The sequence below is a fragment of the Rousettus aegyptiacus genome, unplaced genomic scaffold, assembly GCF_014176215.1.
Source record: "Rousettus aegyptiacus isolate mRouAeg1 unplaced genomic scaffold, mRouAeg1.p scaffold_m13_p_1, whole genome shotgun sequence".
Taxonomy (NCBI): domain Eukaryota; kingdom Metazoa; phylum Chordata; class Mammalia; order Chiroptera; family Pteropodidae; genus Rousettus; species Rousettus aegyptiacus.
Window position 1 is genome coordinate 42,455,002 of NW_023416284.1, and position 9,400 is coordinate 42,464,401.

General features: G+C 39.0%; 1 long non-coding RNA gene across 1 annotated transcript in view; it reads right to left on the reverse strand.

Moving 5' to 3' along the window:
- LOC118606359 overlaps positions 1-8,273 on the reverse strand; it is an 8,907-nt gene extending 634 nt beyond the window's left edge. Inside the window, exon 1 of the long non-coding RNA XR_004952336.1 lies at positions 8,092-8,273. This is a non-coding gene — a long non-coding RNA (uncharacterized LOC118606359). The remainder of the gene's footprint in view (positions 1-8,091) is intronic.
- Between the last annotated feature and the right edge of the window lie 1,127 nt (positions 8,274-9,400).

Consider the following 9,400-nt stretch of genomic DNA (forward strand, 5'->3'; position numbering starts at 1 on the left):
ACTGAACTAATAACTGTAGAATCATTATCAATTATAACCTCAACCAGATATGATTGTATGTTCAATTGGCTTGGCGTAGATAAGTATATGTTTGTGCAATAAATGCATCTGTCAAATTTTTTTTTAATGTTCTTGGCTGAATTTTCATTAATGAAGGAAGTATTAATTTAAATTAAGCACTGAGATCTTTATTAGTAAAGTAATCAGCAGCAAATAGGCTGGTTAATCAGTTTATACATCCATATATATCTTTCAGAACCAATGTTTTCAATTGAGACCGTTGCCAAGTGGTTAGAATAAGACAGAGAGAAAACTCACATGAAATACATACCATTTGCTCAGCTGATGTCGGCTGAGCCCTATTGGCGTCTCCGAATGCAGAGTCAGTGATGCATCTACGATGACTGTATAAAATGTGTTTAATTGGCATGAAAAGGCACTAACTGAAAGCTGGTGGGGTTTCCATTATCTGGGTGGACATCTTATTTACTTTAGTGGATCCAGAAAACAAGATGAAAGCATATGAGAATGAGGACGGGGGGTTGGGACATAAGCCGATGGGTTTTTTGGTTGGTGGGGGGTAGCGGGTAGGGAGTTTAATAATCATCCAGGCTATGCAAAAAAAATGTGACTTTGTAATGCCCCTCATTTCCCTCACACCCTCAGGAGAAGGACCAGTGGGACTTTTTTCTAATTAGGACCTGCAGAATTGTGAAAGTGGCAAGCACTGTGGGTCCTTGCATTTTAGACATTGTGTTTTTATACAGTTCATCCCTTCAGGGTAGCTCAAAAGCTGGGTAGAGGAGAAAGTTTCATTTTTAACTTCAATCATAGGTAACATAAAGGAAGAAGGGGTGCTTCTCAAGACATATAGTGCTCTGTAGTCATTTGAATTGCCCCAGAATCCCTAGAGATACTGTACACGGCATGGCATTATTCCTTCTGCTGATTTCTGGGGTTATCAGCTCCCAGCTAAGTGCATACTTAAGTCAATATTTCTGTTAATTGTTACATTACAAATTGTTCCACATCCCAGTGGTGGGAGTTCACACTGAAACCAGCTGTGGAGCGACAACACCTACACACGGTCCCAAGAGGTCTCCACTTGCTGTGGGATTTGCCTTTTGAAAATGTTATTTAGTGCATCATTCGCATGTCCCAAAATTCAGCACTAATAGAGTCGACAGAGGATGGTAATAGATTTATTTGCATCCTATCAAGTCCTATATGGAGAGGGCTTATTAACGTCTTTTAAGTATGCTCAAAACTCCTGGAGTCTGGGAATGCTTTGGATGCTTATAATCACTTCCACCCCAAGATCTCTTGGAGAATGGGTCTAATTTGTGAGCCATGTAAACTATGACTATCCAAAGCTGAGACAGATGGATCAAGAGAATATATTTCGAACATTACACAAATACACTTTAGTTGTATATATTTGTTTGGTCTGCAGCTAATGGAGAAATTTGTGTGGTTTCTGTGGGAAGCATTTGAAGGTTTTAAATCTGAATTGGAATCTGCAAAATTGAAAGGTTAAATGGACTGGTGGGTTGGAATCCTTTCTTCTCCAATCCTAGGGCCCAGGGTACATGCACTCTGATGGACTCTGGGAAAATCATGCCCGAACTTTTCTTTAGAGACGAAGTTATTGCTAACTTCACCCAAGATCTGGTTGTCACAGCCAATTGAATGCTCTGGATTTGTGAGAAATATCATTAGCTTTTTGTAAAATAGGAACAAGTAATAAAATAACCTTTTTTGACCAAATTTATCATTGAAAGTTTTTTACACAAACACACACCCCACCCCACCCCACCACATTGGAAATTTGAAGGGGGAAAAGAGTAGTAAAATGGACATTGGATTTGCTTATACAGAATAATCCTACAGAGCCATCAGCTCTGATAACTAGGTATGAAAACCACAAACCCTATCTTGCACTCATATTCAGTGGAATCCTGTGGAGAATTGGGTGGCCTGTGAGACTTCGGACAGTGGTGTTAATTCTTAAGGGCTATGCTGTCACTGGAAAAGTGAATGGAAAACTCTTTTCTCACCCTAACTCTTTTTTTTCTCATTGTTCCCTAAAAGACCCAAAGTGCCACTGGGCACTAAATTTCCCACAACTAGCAGGAATTTTACACTAAAACGTATGCAATACAATCATGTACTAGGTGCTAGATATACCAAGTAATTTCAATGTCATTATCTCATTTAATTTTCATAACTATCCTGTGATGTGTAGACTTTCATCATGCCCTATTTTACAGATGAACAAACTGAGTCACCTGGTTATTAAGTAATTTCCCCAAGGTCACAAACATAGTAGCAGACAGCAGAACCAGGCTTCACATTCAGACTCTGACTCAAAAACCTAAGCACTGAAGCACTACAGCCTTCTGCTTACCAAATCCAGTTTGGTGAATTTAGCCAAAGCTAATAATGCAACTATTACTGGCACAAAGGTTATTACTGGATATCTCAGTATTTTCAAATGTCACAGAAGTACTCCCCTTCATCTTCATGTCTCTCTCCCACTGGAACTTAACTAAAAATTAACCCTTTGTGTCTGCGCTCTGCACTCATTGTCAATGCTTCTTAAAAGGTGGACAGATCTCCACACACAGCCTTCTTCCAACCTACAAGTCATGAAACAGGGTTGAGCACTGATAGAGTGAACTGAGTCCACTCATTCCCCAGGGACTCCCAGAGGAGGGTGCGTTGTATGGAAGAGCACAACCTAGTTAGAAAACTCAGCTCTCCCACTTGTTAGTCATCGAAGTGGGCAGGAGACTTAACCTCACCGTGCCTCAGTTTCCTCCTCTGTGAAATGGAAAAAAATAGCAGTATTTATGTCATAGGAACATAATGAGGATCAAATGAGTTAATATTTATTTGGTGCTTAGCACATGGTCACTTCATTCCTGATGTTATTCTTCCTGTAACTCTCAAAATAGAGGCTCAAATGATGATCTTAACATTTTTGCTTATTTCAGATGGTCAATTTGGATAACTGAGACAAGGACAGATTTGCTTGCCACTACCAGTTGACTGGGTGGCCAATAGAATTGGCCCCTATTCTGAAGTTATCTGGACATGCCCCAAATATATATACTTGTGCACAAAATGATGCAATTCATATATTTGTAAGAAATATCACTCACTCAACAGAAACGCTTTGAGTTCTTAATCTAGACCAGGTATGTACTAAAGATACAAAGCTGAATAAGACTAAGATTTGGCCCCCATTCCCAAAGAGCACAGGATCTAGATGACAGCAAATAACCTAACCCATAATACAATATAGCAAGTGTGTGAACGCTTCAAGAAAAGCATGGAAATACTGCTAGGTCAAGATAGTCACTGAAGGCTTCTCAAAGCAAATAACATTTGAGCCAGGGCTTGAAGAATGAGTTAAAATTTGTCTGTTAGAGTTGAATATGGGAGTCCAAGCAGAAAGGACACCTTGAAGACATGCATGAAGCTATAAAAATTTAGGCTGTCTTTGGGGAACATTCTATATAAAACCTTGGGATGAAAAGAAGAAAAGAGAGATAGGCTGTGAAGAGAAACACTTGTTTCCTAAGGAGAGAAAGAAATAATGTTTCACTTCTTTGGTTGCAAACAACAGAAATGGAAGCTGACCACTTAAGCAAAAGGAAACTTTGTAAGAATGATTTGGGGCCCCAACAGGAGAGTAGGGAAGGCTGTCTTCTTCAGGAGACACTCTGCTGTTTTTATAACCTTTGATTCACTGCCTGATTCAAGGTCCCAAGAGAGAGATTCTGATTGGCTGAGCTCAGATCACATGGTCACCTCACCATCTATACCAGGTGATGAAAGGAAATGTTGAATGGGCAGAGCCTCAAGGAACGCTTCGGCTTCTAAGCGGACAGTTAGCACACTAGAGGGCACCAAGACTACACCTAATCAGGAAAGGTAACTCCCCAAAAGTAAATCAGGGTGCTAATAGGAAGGGCAAATATTTGATAGACAGACCAAAATTACAGATGTCCATTATAAATAATAATAGCTTATGTTTATTGACCATATGTTATATATTATCCTAAGCACATGCTTTTCATGCATTTTATTTAATCCTAGGAACAATTGTAGGAGTAAGTATACTCTTGCTTTATAGGATTAGGGTAGGCTTATCCCATTTTTACAAATAAAAAAATTCCAGCTCAGAGAGTTTAGGATACTTGTCTAAAGTCACACAGCTAGTAAGTGAGCAAGTCAGAACTCAAACCTATATTGCCTCTGATGGCAAAGCTCTCAATCACTGCATGTTGTACCTTCAAGTTTTCTGGTGAAATGAAAGCATCTGCAGGTTGGCACTGTCGCCCCACTGCCTTTCCTTCTGCTGCATCACTTCTGAATAGGCTTGGTCAACTTGAGGGACCCAAAGATCTGGCTCATGGAAAGAAGCAGACAACTACCTTTCTTAGTTGTTCCACGTGTGAGTCGTGCAAACAAAGCTGGGTAGCATCCTTTGCACTCAGGCCAAAATGTAGTCTCTCAAGGTTTTCGTGGGTATTATATGGAAAACCCCAAATCAATTCATTGCAAAGCAATTTATAGCATCACTTCTTTCCAAGTTCCAAGAATGGAGAATCACACATGTGCAGGGCTCCAAAGTATATTTTAATTAATGACTGAGCAGAATCTTCGGCAATTTCTATGGACAGAACTTCCTTCATTTAAATAAAAGTTCCATAAGAATTAAACTTATGTCAGAAGGTAGTGGGACTAACTTGTTCATCATAATACCAACATCTCCCAAAATACCAGGCCTGCCATTTTCAAATCTAGAATCATATTTTTAGTATACATAGAGAAAAATCATTCATGTCATCCAGTCACTCAATAGGCCTTGAGTCATTAGTCTCTACGATCTGGTGGGCCCTGTGCTAAATGCCTATAAATGTTATTTTATTCACCTAAATAGTACAAGATGAGTGTAGGTTCAGGTTTGCATGAGGTAAAGGGGAAAGGCATTATTTCTACCTGCTGGATCTCTGTTTGGTATATAAATTAGACTTTTTAAAAAGACATGTTTCTGTCTGCCAGGCTTTAGAAACAGTGATCTAAGAGTCAGACATTTCCTATTAAAGTTTTAAAAACATAGCTTTAAGTCATACATTATATTGAATGCTTTCATATCTCATCTGATTCAGTAGGTTTTAAACCTCACAGAGGTCACATTTTGAAACAGTAGTCACTTTTTACAACATCTCCAAACATTAAATAAAAATAAAAATTATTATAAAGAATAGAGATATCCATAGAGACCACGAACATGACACTCAAATATGATTATCATTAAAGACAATATTATTTGGAGTCTGAAGGTTACAAAGGCTGGCTCATCGCTTAGCTTTTTTTTTTTTTTTTTTTTTTCTGAACTGAAGAAGGAACGGCAGATTCAGTCAATGCTCATCTGTTTAAAAAAAAAAAAATCCTATTTAGAATATAGGTTCTTAACCTGCCCCAACCTCAGAGATGCTAGGAATCCTTAAACTATAAGCAAAATATTTTGTGTGTAAACATTTTTCTCCAGAGAGTGATAGTAGTTTTTGTTATATTCTCAAAGGGGTTCGTGATCCACCAAAAGGTTAAGAACTACACATATTGGAGAGAAATTCTCTCAGCACTGTGGTTGTCGCAATAACTGGGGTTTCACATAAAGAAGAAAAGTTATTCCCTGGGTCAGATAATTAATCAAGTTGGTCGCTTCCAGGAAATGGGTTGTTCTTGGGTTTCTCTTAGGATATTTTAACATAGAGTTATAGAGTTAGCAGATACTTGAAATGAATGGGGTTCTGTAAGGAGAAGCATTTCCACAGCTCCCACACCCACCCATGCCCGCTCCTGAGCCTTTCTTCAACCTTCTCCTAAAGTACCTAATCTGATGCTTAGGCACACCATCGTTAGCTCCCACCTTTACTGGGGACCATTTGGAATTTTCCCAGCCAGGTAAGGACATTCCATCAGCTAACATTTATAAACAGAAATAAAGCTAGTGGTTTGTTGGTTGTCTCTGAAACCTTGCAATTTTATGTGTCATCCCCTCAACCATAATAAGTAAAGAAGTTCAAGGAAAGTTAAATCAGGAAGGAGCATGGATGTGTGCACGTGTGCATGCAAGCGAGTGCTGGATGTGCACTTAGGGATGGCTCAGAAAAGGTGCTGTTTGGTGTCCCTCGATGAAGCATCCTTGTCAAAGAAGAAGGATTTGTATTGTTAGTTATCTGCTTTTTCTTTGTTTCCTTTCTTTCAGTGTTCAGTTGCATTTTACTGTTTAGAACTTGAACAATGCATTCAAACTTATGGAGCATGACGTTTTAACTATCTCATCTTACCACAATTCATCTCAATTTACTTTCCTCCAAACTGTAGTCTTGAGAAAGCACACTATCTCCAGATTCTCCAGTGGGTAGAAGACCATTAACAGCATTAAATGAGCCCAATGTCAGCTAACTTGTGAGCAAGGCTCACTCATTAGATCCTTATTGTTCTCCTAATGAGATGTTTTACTTTAGGATGGGAACGTGGGGAACATGGGCAATGGCCTCTGCAGTGTACTGCTGCATGTTCAAGATGAACCAGCGGAAGTTATGGAATATGATGAATCAAACAATCCTGCAGGAATGTGAAGATGTGCTGAGCCCATCAGGGCCGAGCAGATCCTTAACACTTTATATTTGAGGCTTCTGCTACTCAAATCCTTGCTTTGCCCCTAGATGATGCATTACCTGCAAAATGTGTCAATCCCAGGACCCAATATACGGCTGCCAGAATATAGTTTACTGTCTTTAATAGACTTCTGTTTTAGAATTCAACCTCAACTGAACTTTAGTGGTAAAAAATCAACTCTGTCTTCATTCACTCTAGATGTCTCTGCTTTTGAGTAGAATTAATCGATAATGAGGTCATGAACAAATATTATTAATGTCTTTTGTTATTTATATGGATGTTAATGTGTTCAACAGACACGCAACTTTCTACCTCTCTAGCTAACACTCATGACCCCTGGCACCCACTTCTAGTGATCTCTCTCTCTCTTCCCATTCAGTCACAGTTACAGTGAAAGAATAATATATCACAAGCCATGACCCTTTGGCCTTTATGAATTATCTGTTTAGAAAGATTTGAAGCCACCTTTTGTATCCACCATAATAGATACTTAGACATAGTGGATCAATAGTGAACAAGTTTGCTGGTTATAGTTAATGGGTACCAAAGGGACACTCTGACAGTGACCTCTGACATTGTATCTGACAAGAAATCTTTAAAGCAAAAAATAAGACAGACAAGTTATGAATGTAGATCCATAGCAAATCATGATCATTTTTTCCAGGTGGAAATAAATCATACTTGTGGGTAGTCACTCATTTCTGCAAACCCCTTAATTTGGACCCCTGAACTGGAAGTGGCAGTCCACTGCTACACAATTTTGGAAACAGCTCTTATACCAGGCCTGACTCAAGCCCATTTGTATCCAAGAAATGCCACTGAGATAATTTTCTTGCCAAAGAGGACTTTTCTCTATGAAATAGGCTGTCATTTGTAATTTTAAACAGGCACGGATTCGTTAAACAGCTACATGGTAATGGGTTTCTATAAGAAGATCCACAGACCCATAGTTCTGGAAAGAAATTGAGCTTACAAGATATTTAAAAACCTAATGGGAATGGAATATTTTGGGTTTCTTGAAAAGATGGTTTCTGCTCTGCACATTGCCAAGGGAATTTAACAATAAATTCATTGTTGTGTATCTGAGAGTCTGTTTGAGGCAATTATATTTTCATACATTCTGTGGAGTTGATCTTAGGGAAATCCACCAGGGCGCCAAGCCCACCTTTTCATGTCAGTGCACTGTGGGGGACTCCCAGGGACTAACGTTAATGGTGGCTAGCAGGTTTTAAGAGAGTCAGGGAAACAGAGCTAATTTGTGAGTGGTCTTGAATAGAGCAGACTGCGGCATTCTGCCTGGCAGAGAAGTTAATATAGAAGGCATCCAATCCGAAAGAGAGAGGGAAGGAATGTATTGCAAAGTTCTTTTCACTTCACACCACATGTACATACCGTATTATGATGTCACACTCCAGTAGCGTTGCTCTGAAGTCTCAATGGTCTCCCTGCTGCTAAGCACCATTGAAAACACATTTGTCCTGACTGTTCTTTTCTTTTTATTCCCCTCTCATCTGTGTAAGATGAATCACTCCTGGATCCAGGCTGACTCTGAGGGCAGAGCCAGGTCCTGACGAAGTAGCCAACCTCCTATGGCTTAAACATTTTAATTAATTTCAACACTAATGCACAAATGAGAGTTAATCACCCTGCCACAGTGCCTTCTAATTTACTAAGTTTATTCATTAAAACTTTCCTTACTGAACTTTGATTGAATGTCATGCTTTTTTGGAGGCCTTTCAAACTGCCTTAAGGGTTTTAAAGTGATCTTGGGCAGCTACTGAAAGCCTTCAGTGTTTGCTTAAAGAGAAGAATGGAGACAATTTGATCAGCAAGAAATCTCTGTGCTGAACAAAGAGCCTTTTAGGCAGCAGGAGGCTTGTAAAAGCAGGTTTGTTTTTAAGCAATCTATAAAAAAGAAAGGGAAACTTAAGTATCTAATAAAAGAAAGAAAATCAGTCACCTTAATACTTGGCAAAACTTGGAAATACATCTCATGGTCAGATGCAGCCATTCTTTCAAAACCAACAGAATGATAGCAACGCTTTGCATTCGTGTGGCAGAGAGGTTCATAAGGGCTGTACCAACCTGATTATTTTGGGATCAGTGTAACACAAGTCATAGGTACACCATTACTGTTAGTTACATGAAGGCAGTTCTCAGGCTTACATGCAAAATACTTGTTTTTTGTTTTTTTTTTGTTTTTGTTTTTGTTAAATTGATTTAGTGCCTTTAGGAATAAGCTTCTGCCCTTTTTCTACCTTTCCGCTCCCATCACCCCCTACCCCCCCCCCCAGTCAGAAAAATACTTTTAAAGTTTAACAAACATTCCAAGAATTTGGGAGAAAAAATTCAAGTCAGAGTTATTAATGAAAGCAGCACTTCTAATATGCCATGAATCAAAAGATAAGTTTTCATATTCATTTCCATGTTCTATAAATACTGCTCAGTGTTATGCAACAAGACATGACAAACTCATTTTTAAAAGGTATTTTTAACTTCAGGGAGCGAGAAAGGTTACTCAAATTCATTCTACCTCAGAAAATGAAGCTCGATTGGGAAGAGCACCCCGTCTCCCTGTCAGGGGGCAGGGCCTTATCACGACGCTTGGCTCATGAAATATTTTGACTTTCCAGGCTCTCAAAAGATCTCTTTAGTAAAATCTTTTCCTCAGATATTTAATCTCTGTGTCCACCAAAACATG